At 34.7% G+C, this 17,750-nt stretch overlaps 1 long non-coding RNA gene across 1 annotated transcript; it reads right to left on the bottom strand.

Annotated features, from left to right (window-relative positions):
- Window positions 1-322: 322 nt before the first annotated feature.
- On the bottom strand, window positions 323-16,310 carry LOC143248365 (uncharacterized). Its single transcript, XR_013026947.1, has 2 exons — window positions 16,099-16,310; window positions 323-842 (listed from the first exon to the last, which is right to left on the bottom strand). It is a non-coding gene; the product is annotated as an uncharacterized LOC143248365 (long non-coding RNA).
- Between the last annotated feature and the right edge of the window lie 1,440 nt (window positions 16,311-17,750).

The raw sequence follows: 17,750 nt of genomic DNA on the forward strand, positions 1-17,750 counted from the left end.
TGATGTCGCTTAAAACTGATTGCTTTTAAGAAAGGTTGTATAACAGGCCTTTCTAGTACAAAATATTCATAAACTTAGATCATAAAGATGTATTCAAATCAGGAACTTAAAATTTTCAAGACGGAGATTTCTCATATACTTAATGGTATTGGGGGGGAGAAGAAATATAAATCAGTTTGGGGTACCAGGACCTTCCAGAAAGAAACCTGTAACAAGTCATTAGAGGCAGTACCTATGATTCCTGTGAAATCAGTCTCTTGAAACGGGCACTGAGAAACAATTGTACATTAGAGTGATTATGTAAAAAAAAGATGGAACAATGTTGTGCTTTGGAGATGGCAGTCTTTTTAATGGAAAACATTTTTACATTTACTGGTTTATACAAATCGCTCTACAATGTAAAACAAATCCTCCGTAAGAGTTTAATATCATTATAACATACACTACTTCATTACATCATGCACAAAAATATTTCTATGATTATAAATAATATATGTGAAATAGGGAAAATAGCGATTCATATTTTGCTATTATAAGCAATACACAGTTATTCTAGCAAAAACATACACGCGTACCAATATATATATAATACATGCTCTAATTAAAATTCATAAATGAAAAATAATCCATTGTTCGTTCGTCTTCGCATAAGAGTTCAGACTCGAATCTGCTGGTGTGTTTTGTAAACCTCCTCGAACCTCTGACGACTACCTCAGAAATTTGAATAAGTTAATAGCACACCAGTCTTTATAAAAACGATAATCCAAGATCGAATCTCAGCTATTACCACCAATATATAGAGGCCTTCTCAGGACTTCATGAAGATGCCAGAACATCAGAAGCTGAAACACAAGATATAAGGTAATTAGTATTAAGCCATTGAAAAATAAAATGAGCAACTAAATGATAATTAGTCTTAAGTGATCACATATACTTTTCAATATGACAATGATTAATATCCAGTTGCCACAGACTTACAGCGAGTGCTTGAAATCCAAAATCCATGGGTGCACAAACAGAGAAATGTAAGACATAAAAATTGGTTTTATTCTCTTTAAAAAGATACATGCGACTTAATGTTTTATCCCAATGTGTCTCCCACATGTTTATAGCTCTATACAGTGTTGAAATTTCATTTCTTGTAGTTAATGCCAATGTATTTTTCTGATAGTAATTAGAATTCACCTTGTTTTATTATGCACTTTGTAAAGTTTAAATTTTTCAATATAAAATAACCCTAAACCCTCTTAAAGCTCTTTATTAATGTTTTCTGTATCATGCTGAAACAACCTTATTATCTTGTGGTTAATAGCAGATTACCCACTTCTTGAGACACTAGTTCAAGTCCTCATCCAGTGCTACATCAAAGTCACAGTTCTCTCACAAGCAAGATAATGCTTTTTTTCAGTGTTTTGACTTCCCGTCACCAATGTGTCTATAGTCAGCCTGTGCAATATCTTATGTTCAATTTAGTTGGATATGTAAAACTTGTTATTGAGCACTTTCTTGGTGGGATGGATAAGAAGGTCTTTTAGTTGACATCTACCAGATTTGGTGCTGGTAATGGTGGCCATGGTTTTGGTGGTGTGAAGTTTAAGTGATTTTAAACCCTGATATTAGTGTATTGATCTTTCTTTATTGATGACGTTCACTACATTGGTGTGCTCCGATCTCTGTATTTCTTCACTATTTCTTATAGGGATACCTTTCCTCGGATATAATTGTGTCGTGAGAGTTCAGCCATTAACAGTCACAGCTGCATTGCGCTCTCGAGTGGCCTGGATTCACCGTCAACTAAATCTATATATGCTAAACATGTTACTAATGGTACCCCAGTTCGTGTCTGCAACAACACGCCACTACATGTACTAGCATACAAAAATGTGCGACAACTCCTTCGCGAGAGCTTAACGTTATTGTAAATTCAAAACAACTTCTCATAACACTTTTCTCTCTCAAACTTTAATGCTTAACCTTATTCCTAGTTTAAATATTAATACACATATTTCATTCTGGTATAGTTTATCGGAAATATTAAATATTAAATTTTCATGATTAAAACATATTTAAAAGGTGTTATGATCAATCTGAACTATGTGAACGAAATTACATTTCATAGAGTTAAAATATTAAAACTTTGTCAAGACGAAGATTTTAATACAAGTGGCATAACCACTGGAGTATTGTTTGTTTTTGAATTTCGAGCAAAGCTACTCGAGGGCTATTTGCGCTAGCCGTCCCTAATTTAGCAGTGTAAGACAAGAGGGAAGGCAATTATTCATCACCACTCATCGCCAACTCTTGGGCTACTCTTTTACCAACAAATAGTGGGATTGACCATAACATTATAACGCCTCCTCGGCTGATAGGGCGAGCATGTTTGGTGCGACCGGAATTTGAACCCGCGACCCTCAGATTACGAGTCAAACGCCTTAACCCACCTGGCCATGCCGGGCCTACCATTAGAGTAATCAAGCTCTTTTATCAGTATCCAACGTACACTGAAAGCTTCGTTCATTGTCACATTTTTTTGTGAAAAGTAAAATGAAGTATTGACAAAAGGTGCACTCAAGATGTTTATAGTCGTCTATACTTGCATTTATTTTAATAAACGATTTATTTGCGTTTCTTTGTTCACAATTTCTGCACAAAGTTACACTTAGGTCCACTCTAATTTTGAATTAATAGACTAGGAGAAATGCAGCAATTCAACAGCACCCACCGCCAACTCTTTAGCTACTCTTGTCTAACTGTATAATATGCTTTAACAGTCACTTTATACCAATCCATGGACCCAAAGTGCAAAAGCGTTTTTGCTACGACTGGCCATAAACTATAAGCGTTCGGATATACATTCCGGGCATGCAAACCACTAGGCTACGCCCGGCCCAAACTACTTACTCACCCCCATGTCATTATCTTGGATGACGAATACTTGTGCGTTCCAAATATTTTGTAGAATTGGTGAACATTTGTTAATTAATAAAATGAAGTAAGACTGTCTCTCCAATGCAAACAAACAGGAAACATCTGTCACCTTTCTCATGTATTGAATTAAGTCCTTCCTTTAGATCTGATGAATTACAAAACTAGAATAAAAATAATACAAGTATTTGTTCGGCTTTAGCTGAGGACGGGAAAATAATCTCTGGAATCGTAGACGTCTTTCTCCATTGTAACCTAAAATGAAAGACTCGTGAACATAAGACGTCTGCCAGCTGTTACATATAGTGACCACTAGGTTTTTTGTGTTTTTTTTGGCATTGAAAGCTGCATGAGAGGCAAATATCAAACTTCATAACTTGCCAGTTTCGAACCTCAAAAGGAAACCTGTTCATCACCTTTTCGGTCATAAAAGAAAAGTGAAACACATTACGAGGACCATTAATTTCTGACTTAGCACTAACCTGTGTAATCAACTGAAAACTATATTTCTCAATGCTCGCATCAAGTTTGTTGTCTACTTCTTACGAGACAGCAGCCAGTAATTTATATGAACTCTTAAGTTATACAAGGACAACCGTTAATTTCTGACTGCACGGGCCAGGCATGGCCAGGTTGTCAGGGAGCTTGACTTGTAATTTGAGGATTGCGGGTTAGAATCCCCATCATACCAAATATGCCCACCCTTTCAGTCGTAGGGGCGTTATAATGTTACGATCAATCCCACTATTCATTGGTAAAAGAGTACCCCAAGAATTGACGGTGGGTGGTGACGACTAGCTGCCTTCCCTCTAGTCTTGCATTGCTAATTTAGGAACGGCTAGCGCAGATAATCCTCGTGTAACTTTACGCGAAATTCAAAACAAACAAACTGACTTTGCACAAACCTGTGTGTTTAACATTGGGAACTATAGTTTTCAATGCTCCCATAAAGCTGCTGTTCACTTCTGACGAGACAACAGCCAAAGATATATATGCAATTTAATAATCCTCGTGTAGCTTTACGCGAAATTCAAAACAAACAAACTGACTTTGCACAAACCTGTGTGTTTAACATTGGGAATTATAGTTTTCAATGCTCCCATAAAGCTGCTGTTCACTTCTGACGAGACAACAGCCAAAGATATATATGCAATTTAAGAACAAACAACATTAGAATAATTAAATTTAAGTTGTTTGATTTATTACTATATACTGATATTGGGCTAAGACAAATTAAGTATCATTGTAATAAATAATGTATTTTAAGAACTTTGGAACGTATAGAAGTGAGCAAACCATAGCAGGATATTGCAATTGTTTCCCAAAATGTCATTAGAAGAGCTTGCAATAGTTTCCAAGTTAATGATACACTTGCTTTGATACATGAACAAGCCAGACAATCGTCCATTAGACCACTACTTGTCGGTACTGACTAATAAACCTTCTTTAAGACTAAATCATTTGTTTGCATCTACAATTATTCACCGTGTCAGGATAGATAAACACAGATACATAATGCTGGCCTGTCCAAATGAGAAGGGGCATAATCACATTAAAACATAAGAAAATACAACAGTAATAACGTCAAGAACGCATACCTTTGGATCAACAACAAATGGAATAATGTTATTTGTGCAGATGAGTCGCGTTCCACCCGGGGATATACTTATAACGAGAATACTTTAAACACGAATTCAACTCCAGTTTCAAAGAAGAACGTGGTGGTAGATGTACGGTGTTTGTAGGAATGAACACTAACCCATGTATCCTGTAGAATAGTGCTGATATCAATACTACACATTATAAGAGACCGCATTCAATGATTCTTTGTGTTACCATACACTAGTTTCATTTCGTTGTTTGTTATTAAGCAAAACGCTTCACTGGGTGGCTTGATATTAGCCTAATTTGAGATAACGCCCGCCATTATGAAATTAAACAAGTGGGAAATTACTTGAAGAAGAGAAAATTAACGAAATGGAGTAACATACGCTCAATATCATCAAGTATTATAGGAGTGACAGTCAAATTCCGTCATTTCGACACACAAAAATACCTCAAGAGGTATGGTATGCTATGTTCACTAATTGGCTTATCTATATTACATGGAACCTGTTTTTTTAGCAAGTAATCAACGATACGCTATAAGTATTCTGATCTTACCATTGAAATATCGATGATAATTTGCACTTGCTGTTTGTTCTGGTCATAATCCTAGGTGAAGCAAGATGTCATGAACTGTAAAAGTGTATAGATACCCCTGACAAAAGTTTTTTGACCAGCACAGAGTGAATGACTAGTCATTTGCATTTAATATCCCATGACATTATTTCATAACAGTAGATTTTGTCTCATCATAGCTGAAATATTACAAATACCAAATATCCTTTAATTATTTCATGTAGTGTACAGTCTTTGTTAGATTCATACCGTTAAAACAATTACACAGTATTAAAATAGGAAGCTATTTTATATCACAATAGAATCTGGGTCTGTACCACATGCTAAAAGTGCAGGAACAACGTATGTTTCAAGAAAAATACGATTTTAAAGTTACTTTGACTTGTGCCTGGTCTTTACAAAGCTTGGACAATGAAATCGTGGATTCCTGATTCTCGTCTCGTTGCCCTAAAAAACTATATCTCTCATTTTTGAAGCATTATAGGCAATAATATTCGAAAATTAATCGTGTGTGCTGTTCTCTAGCTGCATTCCCCCTGATCAATGTGGTAAAAATTGGGAAAGTCTATGTGCAGATAGCCCTCTGTGGAAATTAATGGAAAACTAAAGCAAACAAATGTACAACGTTTCTGAAAAATCAGAAGTAAACCATCGAAAAAAAATAACACACTTTGGTGCACGAAAATCTTCAACAAATACATATTATAGAGTACTGGGTGCAGTATGAGTTTGTATGCATTAGCTGTAAATCGTTATTGATTACATTTTATGTAAACCTATTATAAGCAGCGTCTTTACAGAAAGGAAAAAGAAAATGGCATGTTAACTCGCCTTGTGCCTGTTCTTCCTACCATCCTAATTTTTCAGAAAAGTTCACTCAACCAAAAATTTAATTTCTACCTTTGTTATATTTTTATTGTGTTGTTTAGTCGGGGAATTCAGCCCGTATCTTGTTTCATAACAACAGCCTGGTGAGCAACTGCTGCATAACAATCACCCAGCTTCTCCGTTCTTATCAAAATGGAATTTATTATAAAGTCAACTCCGGAGAATGTCTCATAATATAGTTTTAGGATTAATGCTGTCGCTTTTTTTATGTACTCTTATGCTCCAAGTTTTTCAAATAGTGTTTGCATATAGTGTTTTTCAAATAGTGTTAAAACACGGTTGCGTAAGTCATTCGGTGGTAATATTGTTTTTGTTTTGTCCTTTCATAATGCCTTCCGCCAGTACAGAGGTATATCTCCCCCCGGTGGGCTCAGCAGATAGCCCAATGTGGTTTTGCTATAAGAAAACACAAACCTTTCATAATGAAATAAAGTTAAAGACTTAAGGTTCATTTGTGTAGGTAAATAAATATTTATAGAGTTCCTACTTGAGAGACGGTTTAGACAGCAGAGTGTATACTTCTAACGCGTTGTTAATAGGCTGTTTGATGAAGATCTACACTAGCAGATAGAAACGTTGTCCATAATAACAAGATGCAGCTCATTAACAACGTCTTTCAAATATTTATTGAGTTACATGTTATCAATCGATATTGAACTTTCTTCCTGCGCATTTATTTATTAATTCAGAAAGCTATTGAGTTAAATTAAAGCAGAGCCAATGGATGCGCTAATGAAGCACTCAGCTGCATTTTGGTGGGTATTAACTATATTAAACTTTTGGTTATTGAGCTGGAAGCAACTTTCATTAAGACATTAAAAGTATATGGCTGCGATTTGGTTAAATATTATCAGCGTTACGATGTTGTTAGTTGGAAACATCTGTACTAAACTTCATGCTTGAGAAGAATGATGTCAGTGTTATGTTAAATTATGGCGAATATTACTGAGTTTATGTAGCATTGTGTTGGATATTGTCAGTGTTAAGTCGTATTGTGATGAATATTGTCAAAGTAGATCGCATTGTGATGGATATTACCAGTGATATGTTACTTTTTGGTGGATATAACCGGTGTCAAACTGCGAATGAGTGATATTTGAACAATGTTAAACCACAGTACTGGTGTAAAGTAAAATTAATAGGCCCGGCATAGCCAGGTGTGTTAAGGCGTGCGATTCGTAATCTGAGGGTTTCGGGTTCGAATCCCGGTCGCACCACACATGCTCGCCCTTCCAACCGTGGGGGCGTTAAAATATGACGGTCAACCCCATTATTCGTTGGTAAAAGAGTAGCCCAAGAGTTGGCGGTGGGTGGTGATGACTACCTGCCTTCCCTCTAGTCTTACACTGCTAAAGTAGGGACGGCTAGCGCAGATATCCCTCGTGTGACTTTTCGCGAAATTCAAAAAAAGCAAAAAAAAACTAATAGGTTATTAACAGTGTTAAGATACAAGATAATAGAGAGTATTAGAAGTACTAGGAAGCAAGTTAATGAAGCATTGCCATTGTTTTATTGCAAGTAATTAAGTATTACTGGTGATAAATAACCATATGGCAAACAGAGTTAATCTGCAAATTATCCAGTTATTATACATTTTAAACAGTATTTTACATCAGAAATTTCAAACTGCTTGTTTGTAACATATTAGTTTATTTAAGCATCTTGTTAGTGAGAGTTATCAGTATTAAAGGGTTATAACTAATATTAATTTGTTTGTCCGTACGTTTTTTTTACTTGAATTAGTCTTCAAATACTCAGTGTTATCAATGTTGGTGAGACATTGCCAATACAAAGATTCTTTCCAGTGTTATTTTAGTTGAATTAAACATCAAGTCATTGCGTGTTATCAATTTTAATGAGACATTGCTAATATAACGCTTTTTTTCAGTACTTAATTTGTTGAATTAAGGATCAGGTCAGTGGTCGTCGTCGGTATTAATGAAGTACTGATAATGTTAAGCAGCTCGTCAGTAAAATATTAATTGAATTATGTTTTATGTCGGTAAATGCTGTCAGCTTCAACAGGTTATTGCTAATATTAAATTTCTTGTCACTAACATATGATTTAGTGCAACTGTGCAGAACTTTAAATTTAGATTAAATTTTGCTAAGCCTACCTGTAATATTAAAGAACAGAAAAATAATCAAACATCAAACACGAAGAGCAAATGTGTATTTCTCTAAGGTTCTCTCATATATCTACTTCTAATAAAAACTAACTTCTAAGTTATACAACATGAAAGTAACTGACACTTGGAACGAAAACTTTAAAATCTTATCTACTCACTAAAACTAACTCGTCAAGGAAAAAAATATTATGGTTCCATTAAAACTTATCTTCGTAAAATGTGACCATTCATCTGATGAGTTTGGTTTGTTTTCAATTTCGCGTAAAGCTACACGAAGGATATCTACACTAGCCGTCCCTAATTTAGCAGTGTAAGACTAGAGGGAAGGCAGTTAGTCATCACCACCCACCGCCAACTCTTGGGCTATTCTTTTACCAATGAAAAGTGGGATTGTCCTTCACATTATAATGCCCCCACGGCTGATGAGAGCTAAGGAAGAAGATTCTTTTTTTTAAGTAAAATATAGCAATCTGAAAAATTGAAAACGCAGTACTCCATATGGCAAACAAAAACAATTCTTAAAAAATCAATTTTTATTTTGAGCATTTTATGCACACTATGAGCACACAAGTACATTTACTGTTGTTTGCGTACAAAATTAAACATAATAAAGTATAAATTTAATATTACGTAATGAGATGTTCATAGGTTATTACTTCTAAATTAGGCCCGGCATGGTCAAGTATGTTAAGGCGTTTGATTCGTAATCTGAGGATCATGGGTTCAAATCCCCGTCGCACCAAACATGCTCGCCATTTCAGCCGTGGAGGCTGACGATCAATCTCGCTACTCTTTTACCATTTTGCGCGAAATTCAAAAACGTGTGTTTGTGTGTTTTTCTTATAGCAAAGCCACATCGGGCTATCTGCTCAGCCCACCGAGGTGAATCGAACCCCTGATTTTAGCGTTGTAAATCCGAAGACATACCGCTGTACTAGCGGGGGGCAATTCAAAAACAAAAGAAATTTAACAATTCTAAATTATCCCGGTAAGTCCACGTATTTCCAGCTCTAAAATCAGGGGTTCGATTTCTCTCGGTAGATTCAGTATATAGCGCGATGTGGTTTTGCTATAAGAAAACACATACACTTTTAAATTATGATATAATCAATTGATATCCATTTATAAGAATGGGTTTGTGAATATGACATTCGTCAGATTAAGCCCAAAAATAATTTATATTTTTGAGAGCAGTTACGAAATTAAGTGAAAAAAATGTATTAAATACAAAATTGTGCGTTTGAATTCAGAGAAAAAGTGTAAAAGGTGTCGTGATTCTCATTTCAGTTTATAAAATTAATCATGGCCCTGAACAATTGTTCATCCAATTCATAAACAAAATTATATATGTTTTATATTTTCATTTTTACTTTTTTACTTGAACTCAGCGTCAAATCTGTCAGTATTGTCAATGTATTACTAATAACTTTAGCACTGGCAAGGTGGCAAATTGAATGGTATGACTAGTTACAGTACGTTTATATGCATAAAATGAAAGTCATTATTAATAACACCATGTGTTGTCATTACATCTCACAAGATTACGTCTCCTGCTGGTACAGCGGTAAGTCTACGGATTTACAACGCAAAAACCAGCAGTTCGATTCCCGTAGCTGGACTCAGCAGATATTCCTATGTGGCTTTGTTTCAATAAAACCCACACTTAAGATTATTTAAATTTGTTAATTTAAAATCGTGGAGTAAGGATCTTAAAAATAAAAATATAAGATTGGTAGCTTAGGGTGAAAATTGAATCGCGTGAAATATTACAGCTTTTAGAGAAGGAGTGAAAATGGAGATTTATAGCTAGAGGAAGTAATATCAACACTATATCTCAAGTTTGTTTGTTTACTTCTTTGACGATTGCATTTACACTTTAAGCTACCTGTCTTATTACTGTATTTTTAAGGTCTCTATTCGCTCTTTTTAAATTAGCAGTTTTTAATCATCTTGTTTTTTAGTTTGTGTTATGTCCATCATGGACATAAACTGTTTAATAGCAACACTGCCCCGTTTCAAACAGTTGAATTTAATAAAATACGAAGTTGGTCTATGATGCTTTCTCAGGAAACAATGACAGCCTTTGGATTGGCTACATGCAGATTGGATGGCTATTGTTCCTTATATTGTTACAATTTTACTATTGATAGTAGTACTGTATGGTGCATGGTAATCAATACATCACATGTTATGTATATGATTGTAATATACATATACACACACACACACACACATATATATATACTGTAATGATGCCATATAGTTATATAAGGAGTCTATAAATACTGAATTGGAGAGACTACTGAGCTATAATTGAATGATGCACGGACTGAATTCTGTAATCGCTTCCCCATACAATGTATGGTGGCTAGTATTTATATATATATATATATATACATGCAAGCTTTATAGTTGTTTTAAGTACTAAGGCCGTATATATAAAAATACCTATATGAATTTTTCAAGCTGTATAGATGCATATATATATACATTCAGTGGAAATTTAAAGCACTTTGTCATAATATAATAGTATATGTATAGCTGTTATACTTCCTTCTTCCTTCTCTCTGTTGGCCACAGTAAGATTAGTTACAGTTTGACTACAACTGACCAGGTTTACTTTCACAGTAACATTCTGCATAATCTACAAGGTAAAAAACGTGTTTATTAACAACTGTGAATTGATTATATTAATATACAAAATATTTGCCTCACTTTCTCCGAGAATCGCCAGCACTTTCGTCATTTCCTGCTTGCAAGATTCTTGCCTCTAATTATAGTCAGATTCAAAGATGGTTGCTCTGTGTGAAGTATCCATGGAATTTACAGTCACTCAACATTGGCTATAATTCGTCATCTACCATCAACCCACATCGTGACTGCTGATCCGATGTTTGAAACTGAACTTGGTGCTATCTTTTAAACTAAAATTTAAGGAGTTCTCACATGGGAGACAGTTAGACTCCCATTTCTATAATACATTTCTATAACGTTTTAGACATGGCCAAAATCGATTATGAAGTGGTTAAAAAAACTGTAATCCTGTTAGCAGCGTCGTGTCCGAAAGAGTAAGAACCCTAAACATAAAAAAATTGATACGCGAAGTTAGTACAGCTGCAACAATAAGTTAATAATAGCTATGGTACATTTGTCATGTCTGCCATATAAACATTAAATTACATCTACGACCAGCACGCAAATGTATACGTACGCGTGTAGTAGATTATGAGACTCCATATAAATCATAGCCTACATTAAAATGACTGGGTGTCAACGGTTACACAACCACTGTTATTTGCTAGGTTGTGAAATAAACTTAAAAACTATTCTACACAATATGCAACGATGCTTTCAGTGAAATGTCCAAGGTTTTAATACAATACTCACTGACATTCTTGATGTAGGCTGGCCGAAGAATAGTTAATAATATTTTAAGAAAAATAAACTACCAGTTCGATAGTTCATGATTAAGGAATTCTAAGTGTTTGTCTATTGTTTTGTCAGATTCTAGCAATGTTATCTGTGCTCCGTTAAACTTTTATGAAACACAAGTATAACACCAAAGTTAAGTCGCATGTTGATAATCTAACGTAAAGAATCAAGCTACTAGAGTGTTATTATAAATTGTAGCACTTAGAGTACCACTGTATTAATCATCAGACTAGTGGAATATTGTTTGTACTGTAAGACAGATGAGTATTGCCAATTAATGAAATATTTCTCATGTCAAGACAAGTTAATGAGTTATTTCAAGTGTTAAGCTTGAATTTGCGTGTGTCTAGCAGAACATCTACTAACAGGTTAAAGAAGTCTTTTTAAGCCTTTCAGATAGACTTTAACCTTCCACCTAAATATTTTGAACACAGCCACAAGTTCCTTACAGAAGGATCATCTTTAGTTACAAACGGATTGACTGCGATTTCTGTCATTTCCTCTGAATAGTTAATATTTATATGTTAATTTATATATGTTAAGAAATTATTTTAGGTACTTACATAATGATAATAACATGTAAACCAATATTAACTGTTACTGATGTCAACGTCTTAGTTTGTGTGAGCGAAAATTGTTTCTGAGCCTTTTACAAAACATTCTGTTTCTAGTCATGCACTGACAAATTCAAATTTAGTCTTAAAAAACTCCTAAAATGTTGTTAAGTATGATCACTTTTACAACATAATGGAGTTCGTGTGATCATACATTATATCTATTTTTATTTGTTTCAATGGTGAAGCGCTTATTGAAGTCCATCGCTGGTACAGCGGTATGTCTACGGACTTCCCACGCTAAAGTCAGGGGTTCGATTCCTCTGGGTGGGCTCAGCAGATAGCCCGATGTGGCTTTGTTATAAAAACAAACACACACACAGACACGTTTATTGAAGAATGTTTGTTATTGCCTTAATGTTATATACCAGGCACTTCTTATAGAAGATCCCTGCATAAATTATAAATGTTCCTTTACAAAAAAATGTTAGATGGATTATGTATTTACTTTTATATCGATCTTTTGTTTCAGTTAAATATATATTTAAAAATACACGTAACTTATATTATTGAATCAGCGTTGCAAAACTTATTAAGTTTGTAAGCAATTTTCGAGCATAAAAATAAACAATATATGTGCGTGTAAATACGAGTATTGTTGCCTTACCTGGAATTTCTATACAATCTTCTCCCAGGCTTATAAAAGGTAACCAACGCAACGTGGAGAGACGATTTTATATTGTTGGTTTGTTATAGTAAATGTATTACAAACCTCGGAAGCTATAACTCTGATTAACGCTTATTAATCGAGAAACTATAGATATTTCACCAGGAACTTATCGATTTCGAACATTACAAACCACTTAACTTCAGCAGCTTAACTTCGGACGTTAATACTTCCATTATTGTGTAACTTAAGCTGTGAAACATTCACGTTTGAAGAGCTAGCTAGCTCCCCGTTAAGAGGATTGCACCTATATCAACTCAATAGTAATTCGCTCATTGTGAACCTTCAATAAAATATTCAGTTCCAGACTAGATAGAAGACTGAAAATTGGTTGTAAGTTTGTAAAACATTTATATATAAATCGTTATTATAAATTGTATTATTGTTTATATATCAAAATATATCTACGTTAAGAAATAAAACTGTGTATCAATCCAGTTGGCAGATATAAATTTAATACATCTCGGCATTTAATTAACTTCTAAATTAAAACTGAAATTCAATTCAGTTTCGGGCTATATGAAATCGTAATACGTTACATAATAAATTGGAGGCTCGTTCCAGAAACATTATAATACTTCTCGTAGAAATATCAGAACTAATTATTTTAGAGAGTTACTCAGTAGTGTCATGTTGTTTTATCGATTAAAACTAAAGTCTACCCAGAATTTCTGCCATCTCTGTTGCAGAAGTTGAGTCTTTGTTCATTTGTTTTTGCTAACCAGTGGTCTTGAGTTCTCAAGTTTCAACCAGCAAACCTTGTCGCTCCGCCCATGTAGCAGCTGGTGCCCTCTCACGGGCTAAGCGCCAGACTTCTATGTGAGATGCAACTAATGAGCTTCTGCTATACCTGTGTAAAGCTTACTAGGCGAGATTATATCTGGCTCTGGACCTTTATTTTCTACACGCAACATCGATCTGATTATTGGTTTAGAAAGTGACTTGTAAGGAGCCTTGAAAATCGATTGGTTGTGTTTTGGTAATCTTCAAAGGCTTCTGTTTCGTGTGAATATCATATTCTTGCTTACTTTTTATCAGTGATAACAGCTGAATAATTTAAGCTTAATTTAGCATTTACCGAAATAAAAAATGACCAATAATTCTCAAATTATAGCGCAATATGAAACTCATGAAGATGTAACTTTGAATACTAAAAGAATTTTTGTTTTTCTTTTTTATTGTGACACATGGAATTGAAAGTCCAGAAGATAAATTGGTATTGGTCTATTCTGTAAAGCTTTGATTAATTCTCACCATTTCAGTTATACTCAGTTGATATTAGTCTATTTTGTAATAATTCTTCGATCTTTAATTTTTTTGTTGCCTTGAGTGTTTTAGTAATATATCAATAATCTCATTATATTCATTATGGTTTCTTAGCTTCGTTGATATAATATTGGTCACTTAAATATACCTATAACATTTATATTTACAGTAAAATTTAAGCATTTTCTGTAATATTATTATAATCTCAGAAGTGCTGTAACCTCGCGGCTTTGTGTATTACACTTGTAATCTCAAACCGTTCCGTAATACTTCTATTTGTTTTTCCACTAGCCATCCTTAATTTAGCAGTGGCAGGCTAGAAAGAAGGCAACTAGTCATTATCACCCACCATCAACTCTTGGGCTACTCTTTTACCAAAGAATAGAGGGATTGACCGTCACACTATAACTCACCAACGCTGAAAAGGCGAGCTTAATACTTCTTTAATTTTGTTTCCTCATGATAAGTCTGTCACATTAGCTGTATTCTGTAACATGCCTGTAAATATGTCATTTCTCCGTATCATTAAGTAATTTTTGAAGTCTCGAGCTCATCATATCTCTGTATATACTTAATTTTTTTCTGTAGAATTTCTGTAATATTGGCTTTAAATTAAATTTTGAACTTTTCCGTAATATTTAGAATTAGAATTTTTACACAGAATGTACGGTTTTGTAAAATATGACTGCTCTGACAACCACTGTTTCTTTGCTACCTAACTGCACACCAAATAAACAACTTTAACTCGTTCTTTATTCAATAAAACAAAATAAATGTCTGTTTCCAGGAGTATCGGGCTGGATTTTGGTTGCTTCCTTTCAAGTGCAAAGTGTGTGGCTCGCATGCAAGTTGGTTTCTTAAATGAGTCATATAATTGGTCGTTCGTCTCTTCAATGTCTGATACCAAATGTGTTATAGACTTATAGACGTCTTCCGATATCGATCCATCTGTATCAAAATCCATCAGGTTTGCAGGGCTGGCATAACCAGGTGGGTTAAGGCGTTCGACTCGTAATGTGAGGGTCGCGCGTTCGAATCCTGGTAGCACCAAACATGCTCGACCTTTCAGCCGTGGGGGCATTATAATGTGATGGTCAATCCCTCTATTCGTTGGTAAAAGAGTAGCCAAAGAGTTGGCGGTGGGTGGTGATGACTAGCTACCTTCCATCTAGTTTTACACGACTAAATTGGGGACGGTTATCGTAAATAGCCCTCGTGTAGCTTTGCGCAAAATTCAAAAACAATCTATCATCTTTTTCTTTATTTTCTCATCAAATTTCTTTTATAAGGCAGACCGTACTGTAGTTAGCATATTTCATTCTTATTAATGTTATTGCGCAGAAAAAAAAATCGCCATGTTCTGTCAGAGAAATTAAGTAGAACTTTATCTACCCCTACACTTACCATACATGGTTTCATAAAACTGAATTGATTTGAAACATTGATTAAGTAATTATACAGACGTTCACTTATTTTTAAACCACGTTATATATGTGCTTGTGGTGATTTTATACGGTTTTAAAAAAGAAGCAATAATAATAACAGCAACAAAAAACACTGCTTTTGTGGGATTATATTATAACCTTCCAGGTACTTATATTCGTATGTTATTAGTATTTCACTCGTTGGAGTTTTAATGAGTTAATTAAGCTAGGCTTACAACTCGTATTCATTTTCTATATGTGAGGCGATTAACGAATCACCAAATTCCTTGGCAACTTTCGTATCAACAACCCTATTATAATAATGGGGCTAAACTTGTCACTATAATATGCATAATTCGACGTCAAGGAAACCAGCAGAACTCAACCATCTGAACGTATACAAACCACGTAGAAAGAACAATGTGAGAAAAAGTCGCTATCAGAACTATAAAGCTAAAGACTTGGATAGCATATTAGATCATCAATAATCAAATCTGTATAATTTTCTTAAAAAATTGTAAATTTTTGTAATAAGTGAACCAAGAAAATAAAGTTAGAAACCATTAACTTACCTTTATTTATGTTGTGTTATCTGACACCTGCTTTAGTGACAACTGAATAATGATTTAATGTTCTGATAACAATAACTATTCCTCAGAGAGCACACACGGAAACTTGCTTTTTAGACATGTTACACCACAATAAAAGTATACATAGAACAATTAGCTGAACATCATTCTTTAGTTGAACATGCGGATTTACTTATGACATAATTCTGACGCGTGTTTACAGTCGTGAGAAACATGTCAACACTTTATATACTTTCTATGGCTCACGAACACTTTTAAAACTTTTTCACGCAAATTCACGATTGGTCGACGAGAACATATTCGCATTAAAGTACATTAACTTGCCGCCAGATAATATTACTTTATTTGTTTATTGTTTAACACAAGCTTCACAGTGGACTTCCGTGCTGTGCTCACCACGAGTATCGAATTCGCTTCCCCCTACCTTCGCTACTGGGGCTGGTTATATTAATATATGTATGTATCTATGTGTGCTTATGTGGGAGTGTATAAATATGTTTATCAATTATCGCCCTGGGGCTACTTTATCAATATAACTCAAAACAACATAACAATCACAGTTTATTTTTTATACTGTGTCTCGCGCAAAGCTACTTGAAGCCAATTTGCGCTAGCCGTTCGTAATTTAGAAATGATAGACTAAAGGAAAACCACATAGTCAGTATAACTCACCAATTTTTTGGACTAGTCTAATCGAATAGTTGGGTTTACCGTCACATTACAAGTCCTCTGCGGAAGAAAGAGCAAGCATGTTCAGTGATGGTATTCGAACCCGTAATCTGCATGTTGCAAATCGAGTGCCCTAATCACTATACTTTGCAAGGTAAGCAGGCATAAGTCACATGGGATAATGAATGCTATGCGAATCAGAGAGTATGATCGTAAAATGAAGTATTTATAAATTTTCAGTGGATTGTTTGTTTTGGAATTTCGCGCAAAGCTACTCGAAGGCTATCTGCCCTAGCCGTCACTAATTTAGCAGTATAAAACTAGAGGGCAGGCAGCTAGTCATTACCACCCACCGCCAACTCTTGGGCTACTCTTTTACCAACGAATAGTTGGATTGACCGTCACATTATAACGTCCCCACAAGTGAAAGAGCAAGCATGTTTTGGTGCAACGGGGATTCGAACCCGCGACCCTCAGATTACGAGTCGAACGCCTTAACCCACCTGGCCATGCCGGGCCTACTTCCAGTGGAATAATTCGTAAAATATAAATGGCAAAAACGCAGATAACTAGTATACCACAACTTAAGAGTTGATATGACGCAATAACTTGCCCTCACCTAGGGAAGAGTAATCCCCTTGCTGTCTCCATGATTTCTTCTCGCATGGTAATCACAAAATCTTCCAAAAAACAACATCATAGAACATAACAAGAATATACACTGCTGGCCAAAACCTTAAGGCCAATGAACATAAAGAAAAAATATGCATTTTGCGTTGTTAAACTCAACTACTTATTTGAGTAGAGCTTCGAAAGATGAAAATAAGAAAAGGGAAAATAAAAATAAAAACTTTTTTTGCATTTAATAGAGAAAATGTGAACACTATAAAATTAGCCTAAATACTAGCTGGTCAAAAGTTAAAGATCATAACAAAAAGAAGTCGTAAACTGGGTAGGAAATGCCC

Source organism: Tachypleus tridentatus, chromosome 4, assembly GCF_004210375.1.
Source record: "Tachypleus tridentatus isolate NWPU-2018 chromosome 4, ASM421037v1, whole genome shotgun sequence".
Taxonomy (NCBI): domain Eukaryota; kingdom Metazoa; phylum Arthropoda; class Merostomata; order Xiphosura; family Limulidae; genus Tachypleus; species Tachypleus tridentatus.